Raw genomic sequence first — 13532 nt, 5'->3', positions numbered from 1 at the left:
AACGAAAAGAAATGGGAAAACAAACAAAAAGACGAGAGAAGCAAAATCAGAAGGGAAACCTCCCCATCCAAGGACGGCTATGCTGCGGCTCAAATCGTCCTTGAAGTGGTAGTGGTGGCGAAAGCATAAGGAAGATTACTGAGTATGAGAAAGCGCATCCATCTTGGGAAGGGGGCTTCGAGGAAGAGATGCTCCAAAACCCTAGCAAGGAGCACCGTGTACTCCTCCATTAGCTCCGCCATGATCGCCACCAAAATCATCTCTGAAAACCTCTTCGCTTAAACCACCATTTCACCATCCAAAACCGTCATTTTCTCTTAGACTTCTAGGCCTATGAAGCTACACATGGCCAAGAGGAAGCTTGAAGCATGTGGGGTTGTAGAAATAGATGACTCCTCTTCCTGGGCGCTTGGTGTTCTTCACTGATTCAGCATTTAATTTATAGGGTTAGGTTTTTATTTGTAGAGTTAGGGTTTTTATGTGATTGGATTGCTGAGAGCATGGTCGGGCGGGGGAGACTGAAGAGGGTGGTGGCGGGGTTGCAGGGGAGCAAGAGAAGGAGGGCTGGAGGGGGTGGCAGTGGTGGCGGCGACGGAAGAAATAGCAGAAGGAGAAGAAGGAGAAGAAGGGAAGAAGAAAAAAACATCGTCTTACTGGTTCAATTTATGTGTACAATTAAACTGAAAAATAAACTAAATATGGGAAAAATAAACTAAGGTTCCTACAATTGGGCCTACTCCTAGGGCTGTTTCTTCTTCTTGCGGATGCTCGGGCCTGCATCACTGAGTGTTTCTCTTATTCCTATCTTCTTCTTCTTCTTCTATCTTCCTCTCCATTAACAAGTACTGTTCTAGTTTTCTGCAATTGGAATTCGTACGCAAGAGTTTTTTTACACGAATTTAATTTGAGGGAATCCAACCATTGGATCATCCTCAATTTCTTAGGAGTTATTCTAAACCCTAAAAGAGGAACTCGTTCAGAATATCCATCAAATCTGACCTGCGGATCTGGTTTTATTTCAGATTTCCAATTCTGCCCTTTTTTCTTAAACTTGAATTCTGTCTTCAGTATACTGATTTAATTATGGTTTTTATTGATCTGTTCTTACTGATTTTTATGTTCACTGTTCAGAATCGATTGTTCATGTTATTCCTTTACTCTGATTGCTATATTGAGTAGTGAATTTACTGATCTATCCCCTTCCTAGCCCTACTTGGATTAGCTCTTCATTCCTGACCAGACCATTGGATCGATTTCAGAATTTCAGCACTTGATCTATACCTAGTTTACTGAACTCGATTGGTTTTTGGTGGTCAGCCGACCATTTGATTTGTTTCTGTTATATATTCTCCTAATCTGATTTTTTATTCTCTGAGAAAAGGTCCTATTTTGATACTGTTTTGATCATTCAATTTCACTTTTACATCACTAGTGTTTTGTTCTTTTTAGCTGCCACCCCTGTTTTTTTTTTATATATATATAATTGGTATTGTTGATGGGGGGCAAGTGTGATTGTTGTCAATTTCACTAATAATTCAAATTTTACCACTCTCCTATAGTTCCTTGTGGTTGAGGAAAACCTGTCTGAAAATGCTAGGTGTGCACTCCTAGAACTTACCATTATATGTCAGATATTATACAATATTTCCATTTTTAATTGGCATACATTATACTTAAAACTTTTGCAATGACGATTTGGTGATGTCTTCGTTTGCCTCGTCACCTTCAGAGCTTGGGAAATAGTACTGATACTCTTTCTGCATCAGTGATTATCCTTATGATGATACTCTTTATATATTTAAATTTAATCAGGCTTGACGTTAAAAGGGAGGATTTTGCGTAAAAATGGGGAAGCATTGGAACATAAAATTGTGCAAGCCTCAATTAGAGAAGCTGAAGAAGGATGCTCTTGAAGCAATGGAAACTCAGAAAAGAACGGTGTGTACGTTGTTCCTCAACACCCCATTCCTTGTCTTTTTGCAAATATGTTTCTTTCCTGATGTTCTTCTAATAGCTGTGAAATAATTAAGAAAGATATTGATGGTGGATCTGGTAGTTATTATATCATATCCACCTCGTGATGCTACTTCAATTCCCTTGAAAATATTTTTTACTTTGGAGGATATGATTCCATAGTGGAGAACTCTTTTTGTCACTTGTTATGCTGTTTTATCTGAACCTGCAGCATGCATGCTCTCTCCTCTCGCTTTCTCTTCCACAATTACTGTGATATCATTAGATAATGTTCTTACGTATATTATGGACTCACAACTCTTTAATTATTTCAGGGAGGAGTTCAAAGACGAGCAGATGATTGATGTTGAGTCTCTGGACATCCGGAACTTCATCTGAAGTAAATGGCTCCACTCACTGTTTCCAGTGTTTTAAGTTTCTTCTTTTATTTTGGGAGGAGATTTTTGCCGCATGTTTGTTCAGACTTCAGCCAGAAAGCCTCAGAGCTGGCTGCTTGGGTCTCCACTCTGAGGATGGTCCAATTCCTTCATGGTTTTCCCCTTCCCCCCTGCATAGTGAATACGCATCAATTAGAGAGTTGAAAATAGTGATATTCATGGGAGATTAATTGCATTGTTTTGAATTCCAGATACCTGATTTGTCTTGCGTTATTGAGGCAGGTTAAGATTGTGAATGATACAGTTAAATTCTTGCTCAGCTTTTTCTGTTTTTAAAACGGGCATTTTGAAAGCAGAACTAAGTGAAATGCAGATCAGTTAAATGAACAAAATGGTGTTTCTTCTTGAAGGATGTAACAAAAATACAAGTGTTACTGGGGCACTTGAGAAAGGGAGGTGGCATCCCCAATGAGTAGACTCTCTCATACTTGGCAGGCCTAGGCAATGAGGCTCCTGACTGTGCACGGAGCCTGTTCTAAAACATTAGTTTCAGAAGAACCTGGTGTCCTCTCAATTTGTAATCTGTCAATTTCTGTCAATTTACCTCTTAAAATATTGACACGTGGCTACTAGAATCGAATGGTCAGATTTAAATCCCCAAATTTGACCCACCCAACCCTAAACTAACCTGAGTTACCCGTTCCTCTCTCCTCTCTCCTCTCTCCTCTCTCCTCTCTATCCGATGAAGCTAAGTTGGTTCTGCAAATTGACTAGAGCTTCAATGGCCCAAAAAAAAAAAAAAAAAAAAAACAGAAAAAAAAAAAGACAAGGGATACAGGAGAGAGAAGCCCCAAACGTGGTTTATCATTTCCATTTATTGAATTCCATTTCCACCATATTGAAGGAATTGAAACCTCCACCAAATAGGTGGACTTCATAAACTCATGAAACATTGGAATCTGAAATTGACGGTTTAAAATAAGGTAACAAGGATAAAGCTGTTTGTAACCGACCCGGTTACAATGTACTTTTGTAAGCTCTTTTGTATACCGTGGTCACATCATTTAAACTTTTTTGTTGGTAAGGTCATTTTGATAATTTCATCATTTCCATCATTTTCTCTTTCTCGTTCTCTCTCTTCGCTCTAACACCGCTTCCCCTTCTCTTTCTCGTCTGTCTTCGTCCCTCCGCTCCAACTAAGGTTTCAAATCTTTCGAACATTTTTCCTCAAGGCAGCATCGTCAAACCAACATTACACAGGTTAGATTTACCTGAAAGCATACACTAGATTATGTACATTCTGATAGTTCAGTAGATTGTAGAGGATTTCTTGAAGATATGGGCCTAACATGCCCTTCTCGTTAGATCTGGAATCCTCCAATGATCCAAACGGAGGGGCGAAGGTGCAAGAGAGAAGGAATGCAAAATTCAGACCTGATAAAACCATGTCTTCACAAGTTTGATGAACATGACCCTTTTCAATAGGGAGAGGAAAAGAAATCATTTGTAGCATATGAACTTCTGCAACTCCATTGAATCAGCTGTCGGAGCTGTCCATAGAGTCCTTGGATTAATTAATCCATCCTATATGCTGTCTATATGAAATTTAAAATCAAAACCCCACATTATTAAATTCTCAACAATTTTGTAATTCTGGAATTGAAACACCTGGTAATGTTGAAATCGAAAACCACATTGCTCCACTTCTTTGTTGGAGTTGCCATGAACGGATCTCAAGAAAGTGAGTTCTTTAATAAACAAAAGAAAAATCGTCATTATTCAATCGGGTTTCAACCCCACTCAAATAGATCAATCAAGATGGGCTCCTCTATTTCAATGGAATTCACATCTATTCACTAATTAGCTCGAACACCAATTAAAAAATGTTGAATCGAATCGAATTCTTGATTCCAACAATGTTAATGGTACATTCATTCGAAGCTGTTATGTTCACTGTTTCAAATAGTTCACAAAATTTTCTACCGGAGTTGCAGATGTCCAACGGCTCAACAGTCGCCAGGGAGAAAAGGGAAGGGTTTGGCTTTATCGATTCCTCCGCAAAAAAGGCCTGTGCTTAGTGATACGGATCGAAATTACACTTATAGCCCTTCCCATATAATGCCACCTTAGTAGAAAAAAGTAAGGTTACAAAGTCTGTCTTGGTTACAAACAGACGCACTCTTAAAACAGACGCACTCTTAAAACAAGAAGACTGGGTAATTCATTGTTCCTTGTAAAGCGATTATTTAGTTTTTGGGAAAAAGTTCTTTATCCGGGAGTGTGGTCTACGCCAGCATTCCCATGAGTCTATCTCTCTGCTCCCCATGTGAAAAGACACCTCTACCCCCTTGTTTTAAGGAGGAGAGAGATAGACACATAGAAGTGATGATGTAGGCCACATTCCCGTACAGAAAACTGCTTCCCTATTTTTTTAGTAGAAAGTTCTTTGTCTAGAGTGTTGTCTATGCTAGTACTCCTATGAGTCTTTCTCTCTCCTCCCATTTGAAAAAGACATATATGTCCTCTTGTTTTGAGGAGAAAAAAGAAAAGGGTGTCAATCGGTACAGTATCCAGTATTCAGTATGGTATCGATACGGTACTGAAGCCAAACACCTCATATCGATACCATACCATATTGCACACAGTCCCATTTTTTCATACCAATATTATACTATACGGTATTGATATGGTATATGGTTTATTAGGTATATATATGATATGGTATACGGTATTTGTTATATGGTTTCTTATATTATATATACATAAATTAATATAGTAAGAAATATATTATATTTACTATATTATATTCTTATATATAAAAACTATTATATATATTTAATGCATATATTCTTATATATATTATTTATTATATATAAATTAGTATATATATATATATATATATATATATATAAGTATATATTATTATAATATGGTATGATACTAGTATTTGATAATTTGATACGATATCAATATATATCAATGGTATCAACCTCCATATCGATACCATACTGAGTACGGTACCATTGTCCCATAGCGTCTATATTCGATAAAATATGATACGGCTTATTTGATACAACACTGATTCGGTAAACGGTTTCAGTACCGAGTTGAGAGATAGAAAATATGCCAGCACACCCGGGCAGAAAACTATATTTTTTTCTCCTAAAATTTAGACCAATGTCTGGTCTATTATGGTCCTCCACTTTAATCGTCAAACAAATAAAATAGTATTTCATCCAAAATATAGTGTCTATATATGGTCACTTGGGATACACCATATAAAACTAATGAATGGTTGCCTCACGGAAGTGTCCCTGTCATAGTCCTGCACAGTAGTTTAGTCTTCAACGTCAAAGAAATAAAGAAATACTTTACTTAAAAAAATAATAATAAAATTTAATTGTCTATGATCGCTCGTCAATCAATGTCTTGAGTATCGGCCTCTGGTCGATAATAATCCAATGATTCCTTTTACATGGGTCTAACAGATAAAAAAGGCCAACACTACTTGGTCAGTTCGTACAAATGCCGTTGGATCAGAATCTTGATTTTGGAGATTAATGTTGTGTTTGGTATAAATTCTTAGAAATAGGGTTATAAATGGATAATCGGAAATCCGAATTCGATCCGCATCTGTATCCGTTTAGGGGCATCCGTATTCGTTTAGAGATATCCGAAAAAAAATTCGAATACTCCGATAGAAATCCGAATCCAAATACTTAATTATAAAAAATTAAGTAAATAACGATTTTTGGGGTTTTTGAAGATTCAACAGGTTCTAGAATGTGAGGAAAAGAGAATCATGATCTAAAACTATGGATTGAGAGTGAATTGTATCCACTAGGGGGAGGAAGGTTCGAGTTACACAAGACAGAGGTGTAAACGGATGGCCGAAAATCCGAATTCGATCCGCATCCGAATCCATCCGAATCCGTTTAGAGGCATCCGTATTCGACCAGGAAATATCCGAATCCGATTACATCCGATCCGTATCCGAGCCGAATCCGATCCATTTACAGGCCTACTTAGAATATATTCCACGTCGATTTCGTATTCTCAGATTACCAAACGCGACTTAGAATAATTAAATCTTTAAGACATACACAATGACCTTCCTAACATCTTAGCCCCAATTGTTATTCTATCTAGTGTATCAATCCATTCAATTGTTCATGGTTTTAGGAATTGGTATCAGATTGGTTGGATCAGTATTGGTCATGATCATGGACAAGTGCTCACTTGTTGAATGTTTGGTCACGGGTTCAAGTCCTAAAAACAGGAGTAAGACTGCGTACAATTGACTGCAGTCGTCGTAACTCGATACCCAGAGTTGTATGCAGGACCATTGAAGGTTCCCCTCCCTGGTTCTTCATACATATAAACCATTTTCCATAAAATAAAGAATCCCTTCCCTTCGACAAGTTTAATGCCACATTCTTGTCTTCTTGAGTTCTTGTCCTCTTTCTTTTATTCTTCTACTAAATAAATATCTATTTAACCCAAAAAAAAAACACCTGAATAAATATCTAGCTTCTTGTCCCTTCGTGCTTGTGCAGTATGCAAATGCAATGATGGGTGGTCTGAGAAACAATGCATGTTGTTTCTGTTTCTCTGTTCTGTTTCTTAGCTTCCACCTCACTGTCGGAGCTGGCACCCTCTCCATTGGCTATTCTATTTCTGGATATCAGACCATAGTCTCTGAAGGAAATGGGAACTTCGTATTGGGTTTTTTCACTCCAGATAATAAGTCTAATAAGTACTACATCGGTATCTGGTACTTAGAGATATGGACGCCGGTCGTTTGGGTGGCAAACAGAGATAAACCCCTCTCCGATATGCAGTCCTCACAACTGAAGCTGTTAAAGGATGGGAACCTAGTCATCCTCGACTCAATGAACACCGTTATCTGGTCGACAAATTTGATATCCACATCCTCCTCGAATTCTACAGAGGCAGCACCTCTTGACACTGGAAATCTTGTTTTGAGGAATGTCTCAAATCCCTCTGAATTGATCTGGGAGAGCTTTGATTACCCAACCGACACTTGTTGCCGGGTGGAAAGATTGGACTGAACAAACTCGCAAATACATCACAGCGGCTCACTTCATGAAAGAATTCGACGGATCCCTCTCCGGGGTTCTTCTCTTTCGAACTAGACCCTGATGGAACCAGTCAGTTATTTTTATTGTGGAATGGGTCTGTTAAGTACAGGACGAATGCTTCTTCGGACGGATTTTTCAGCTTATTTCCTGTAATGAGGGATTATAACCCCACTGTCACCAACTCTGACTACAATTTCATCTATGTTTCGAACCAGAAGGAGAATTATTTAACTTATTTTATTGATGCTGGTTTCTCTAGATTTGTCTTAGATGGGACGGGGCAGATCAACCAATTTACTTCGACGGATGGATTTAGTTGGAATTTAAATTGGGCTGAACCGAAACAAACATGCAAGGTTTCGAATCTTTGCTGGGCTTTCAGTACCTGCAATCAGCAAAATTCGGATATCTGTGGATGTTTGCAAGGTTTCAATCCACAATACGCAGAATACTACTCAAATATTAGTCATTGGTATGGTGGTTGCGTGAGGACTACCCCACTGCAATGTAATGCTTCGGTAAAAGGAGAGAAATATGGGTTTTTAAAGATGTCCAATATTAGATTGCCCACAAATCCGCAATCTGTGGCAATTGGGAGTTCCCTGCAGGCCTGTGAAATGGCTTGCTTGAACAGCTGTTCTTGTGGTGCTTATGCATATGATGGTGGCTGCTCCGTGTGGGAAGAACTCTTTAACATAGAACAACTCTCAGATGGTGACACTGGAGGAAGAGACCTATATCTCAAACTTGCAGCCTCTGAACTTGGCAATTTGACTTCTGGAGGAAACAAAAAGGGATCAGTTACTACTCGTGCTATTGTGGGCGCTGTTTCAGGGGTTGTAACCCTCTTGGTTCTTCTGGTAGTGCTAATATGGACAAGGCGGAGGAGGAATTTAGTTGGACCTTGGAAGGCAGTTGAAGGTTATTTGGTTCCATTTTCGTACAGAGAATTGCAAATTGCAACAAAAAACTTTTCCGAAAAGCTTGGGAGAGGAGGATTTGGTTATGTTTTTAAAGGGACATTATCTGAGTCGACTGTTGTAGCGGTGAAGAAGCTTGAAGGCCTCAGTCAAGGAGAGAAGCAGTTCCGAGCTGAAGTAAGCACGATTGGGATGATTCAACATGTTAATCTTGTTCGCCTACGTGGTTTTTGCTGCCAAGGTACTAAAAGGTTGCTGGTCTACGATTTTATGCCTAATGGCTCTTTAGATTCCCATCTGTTTCATAAAAAAAATGACTCAGGTGATAAGGTTCTTCTTAGATTGGAAAACAAGATACCAAATTGCACTTGGGACAGCTAGAGGATTAGCTTATCTGCATGAGAAGTGCAGAGAATGCATCATACACTGTGACATCAAACCTGAGAACATTCTATTAGATGCTGAATTCTATCCCAAGGTAGCTGACTTTGGCCTGGCAATTAAAGCTTCTTGGTCGCGATTTCAGTCGGGTTCTAACTACCATGAGAGGGACAATAGGATACCTCGCACCAGAGTGGATTTCTGGTGTGGCCATCACTGCCAAGGCAGATGTTTACTGCTACGGTATGTTGCTCTTCGAGCTTATATCAAGTAGGAGAAACTCCAACCAATCTGATAGCGAGAAGTTCGGATTCTTTCCCATCAGGGCAGCAAGCAAAATAAATGAAGATGGAGATATCCTCGGCCTTTTGGACTACAGACTAGAAGGTAATGTTGATCTTGCAGAACTCAACAGAGCTTGTAAAGTTGCCTGTTGGTGTATCCAAGACGAAGAAGCTCATGGACCGGTCATCAATGGGTCTAGTAGTCCAGATACTTGAGGGGCTAGTGGAAATCAACACACCTCCTATTCCTAGAATTCTCCAGGCTCTCGTGGATCAAAATGACCACGAGAGCATAGTTTTCATCCCTGAACCTTCCAGCTCAAACCAAAGTTCCCAAGCACTGAGTCCCCACATCCAGTACTTCGTCTCAGCCCAGGAGCATTACATCATCTAGAAATAGCATGATATGAAGTTGCTGAAATTGGGAAGTAATTAATTCTTATGTTGTTCGCCCATTCAGGTCAGATAACAAAGTATTTCAGCTATTCTACATCGAAGATTAGAATACTTTTTTGTGTTTCTATTCAAAATCTTGTGATATGTAAACCTCTGCTTTGTTGTCTAAACTCTATTAAGTTATTTTATTGGCTTCAAGTGAAAAAAGGGGGAGAATAATAACATATAGGTGTCTAACTATTATTCTACCTTTGGTTTTTGTGATGAAACTCACAATGGGATGATGGTCCAGCTTACTAATATGTGTGTAAATGTGTAAAAGATCAATATAGTTCCAAGTGTTCACGTAGACCGTCATGCATCAAAGAAGAATTCAGTATACCATGAGCAAGCCAAATCAAGCATGCAGAGTAAAGTGGATGTTGTTGTCAAACAATTAAGTTTCACAATTAGATAACCAAAAACAAGCTTGGACTACTACATTGGTGGCATTAAGTTTAGAAGCCAATTGGAAGACTCAAGCTTCACGTCAGTAAGATCAAGTTGAAAGCTTCTCGAAGGCAAAGAACACCTTCATATCAAGTGTTCAACCTTGTTGCTATGAAGACTTAGGAATTAGTTTCAATTTGTAATATGTTTTCACTTTCGTAAGTTAAATCGATTTTCAAGCTCATAGACACCAAGGAGTTAGCCTTAAGTCATCTAAGCCTAAATGGAATCAAACCTTAAATTAGAAGGTTGACAATACTAACTTAACCCCAACCCAACACATGATGGACACAACACTCTTAAGATAGAATGAATTATCCATGAAGTGATTAACTTGAGACTTATTGAAAATAAAGTCTACATTTATTAGTATTTGGAATCAAATTAATTGGATATATAGATAGGAAGTTATGGATCAAATAATAGCACTTGTCTATGTTGTTCAAAATCTTGCTTCTATTATAACCAACAACTTCATGCGCAATTTAGGACCTCTTACATTCATATTTGGCCTGGGACAATCTCACTTTTTTCTCTTTTAGGGACTCCTAATAAGGACCAAAAGATGGATTTCAAACGTCTAAAGGACACTTAATATTTAGCCTAGGATGTTATCCACGTCGAAGGGGCCGAGTATTTCTCATCCAAACTGTTAAAAATCTCTTTGATACTGAGGGCATTAGAGTTTTTTTTTTTTTTTTTTTTTTTTTCCTTCAAGGAATGGAAGTAGACTCCATCAAACAACCAAGACTAAGGATGTAGTGGATTTCAAATCGATTAGCTACCTTCATCACGTCCTCTGGGGTCTTTGAAATGGTGTAGGTAATTATCTTGCTTGTAGAGGTTTTATATGCTTCTTAAAATTCCTCCTTCTCTTGTTAGAATCCGGAACATCTTGTATCAGTAGTAATTCTAATATTTTTCCTTGAGATATTCTCTCTTGCTTGAAGGGTAATAAAGCAAGTAAATTATAACACTTAATTCCTTTAGCACTACAAGTAATTACAGACTTCCAGTAACCACCGAATCCCAAGAAGGGTGAGAATAGTAGATTTTTTTTAGGATAAATTACACATCATTTCTTGGGTTTCAAGCGAAACTCAGATCACCCCCTGATTTTTGAAAAAACTCAAATCACCCTATGTACAGTAACGGTGTTAGTATGCTGTTAGTTACTAGTGTGAAAGGACTATTTTACCCTTATACTAGACCATTATGATTAAATTTACAAACTACCCTTCAAAATTTGTGTTTGGATGTCAAGGATAGTTTAGGGATTTGAATTTATTTAACTGGCTGATATCATCACTTAACAGCATAAAACATCGATAGGGACTAATTTGTCATCTTGAGGTCTAAACCAGGGGATAATTTGAGTTTTTTCAAAAACCAGTAGGTGATCTGAATTTCGTTTGAAAATCAAGGGGTGATGTGTAATTTACCCTTTTTTTTTTCTTTTTTTTTTTGCAGTTTCAGCTATTAAGACTATAAAAACCTGTATCAAATGATAAAAAAATGTTATTCAAAATATGTATTTTGACAAACTCATCCAATTCCTCCTACTTACTAAAAGTTTCCATAGATTGTGGTTTTTCTGTATTAAGAATAAAATTAATTGTCAATATATGTATAAAAAATATATATATTTCTTTCTCTTGCATGAAAACATAGTTAATTCTGCGTTTCCAAATATTATAATTAGTCGAACCTTTAAGTTTATTAATTTTAATAGTATTAATTGACTTTGAATACTTGGAATTCAAACTGGTATTTGAATAATTAATATCAAATGCGCACTTGACAATTACGGCCCGTACATATATATCTTTAAACTATTAAAATTGTTTCAAATCAGAAAGAATAGAAAATAATAAATACCTACTAAGTGATTTGTATAATATAGTTAATAAATAAATCATTCAAATGTTAATAATACTTGTATGAGAAAACTATGACGAGTAATTGTCTCTGTCTACGGTTAGCACGTATAATATTCATCTCCTAGTTTTCTACCACCAAATTTGAAATAAATGTTAGCGAATAAATTCAAACATTGCATACATTGCTCGTTTCTTCAAGAAAGCATAGTATCGGGTTCTACTTCTCAAGACTCAATCGATTACGTATATGGACCAAATATGCACAATTTGGTGGGCAAATAAAAACAACGGTGATTAGAACAATGATCTAATGCCACTGATAAACCATGAAGGTTTGACTATAACAAAAAACAAAGGATCGAGTTTCCCTCCATCTACGATTGATGGGATCCCATTCATCGAGGGACCGGAGAAGGTACAAGCTGAAGTAAATTATGGTAGAAGAGATGACAGTAAAATTCTTTTTAATCACTAACGGTTCACAACCAAGAGAGACAAAAGAGAAATAAGAAATATTTATCTGAAAATTAATAAAATCTACACTAATCCACCATGACTATATATAGATTCCTAAAAGACAAAACTGTCTCCAACGTATTTCTTTCAAGTATTGTCTTAAATGATTATGGTAAAAAAAACAAAGAGAAAAAAAAAAAGACTTCTCTCTCTTCTTACGGGTTTTTTTAAATAACATAGTATAATCACACAAACCACATACCAATCCCAAAAGATTAGCATTCCTCCTACGTTACTTTCTTGCAAGTCAAAGAAATAAAATAGCATTTCATCCAAAATATAGTGTCTATGGTCACGTGGGAAAAACCATATATACAACCAAAGAATGATTGCTTCACGGAAATGTCCCTATCATATAGTCTTGCACAGTAGTCGTCAACTAAATAAATAATAAAAATAATAATAATAATAAATTGTCTATGATCAATGGTCAATGTCCTGACTCTTGGCCTCTAGTCCATAATAATCCAACGATTCCTTTTACATGGGTCAACAAGTAAACAGGCCAAGAACACTTGAAAAGTTGGTACAAATGGGCGGTTGGATCAAAATCTTGATTTTAGAGATTAGAATAATAAAGTCTTTGAAACATACATATGATCTTCCAAGATCTTAGCCCCAATTGTTATTCTATCAAGTATCTCAATTGTTTATGGTTTTAGGTATTGGGGAGGATCATGGCTTCATTTTTATGAATTTTTTACTGTCACAATGATATATCATCTGTAAAGGAGTCGTCACTCGTCACTCAATACCTTGAGTTGTATGCAGGATTAGGGGTGTATTGGTCATTTTACGTTCGATTGTGTGTGACTGCAAGTACATCGAGTTGTGCAATAGGATGACGTTCCTTTTCCCTTGAGATTTATTCATAGTCCAAAGCGGAAAAATATCTCCTCTGACCGGTACCGTTCTCTTAGTGCCTTTAATAAGAGGAGATAGACCCCACTCAGGTAGAGTGTTCGAGTAAAGGTCGAATGGTCATTGCGCCCCCTTGTTAGGGAACCGCAGAAACTGTACCAGACAGGGAATTGCAAGGGATAAAAATCCATTGAAACTTCTTTCCTCTACTCTCTGGATTACTTCAAATGTTTCAAACCCTTTTTGCTCTTTATATGTATGGAATCCCTTTGACATGTTTATTTTTTTTTGGTAGAATCCCCCCTTCACATGTTTAATGCCACATTCTTTCGACTGAAGACAATGAATGCTC

General features: G+C 37.3%; 1 long non-coding RNA gene and 1 pseudogene across 1 annotated transcript; both read left to right on the top strand.

Moving 5' to 3' along the window:
* The first annotated feature begins 1793 nt into the window (after window positions 1-1793).
* On the top strand, window positions 1794-2388 carry LOC122645904. The gene is made up of 2 exons (XR_006330537.1): window positions 1794-1938; window positions 2289-2388. It is a non-coding gene; the product is annotated as an uncharacterized LOC122645904 (long non-coding RNA).
* A 4534-nt stretch (window positions 2389-6922) lies between these two features.
* LOC122648741 lies at window positions 6923-9432 on the top strand (annotated as a pseudogene).
* The last annotated feature ends 4100 nt before the right edge of the window (window positions 9433-13532 follow it).

Source organism: Telopea speciosissima, chromosome 1 (genome assembly GCF_018873765.1).
Source record: "Telopea speciosissima isolate NSW1024214 ecotype Mountain lineage chromosome 1, Tspe_v1, whole genome shotgun sequence".
Classification (NCBI taxonomy): Eukaryota; Viridiplantae; Streptophyta; class Magnoliopsida; order Proteales; family Proteaceae; genus Telopea; species Telopea speciosissima.
Note: the sequence above shows the minus strand (reverse complement) of the source record. Positions and strands in the feature narration are given on the sequence as shown.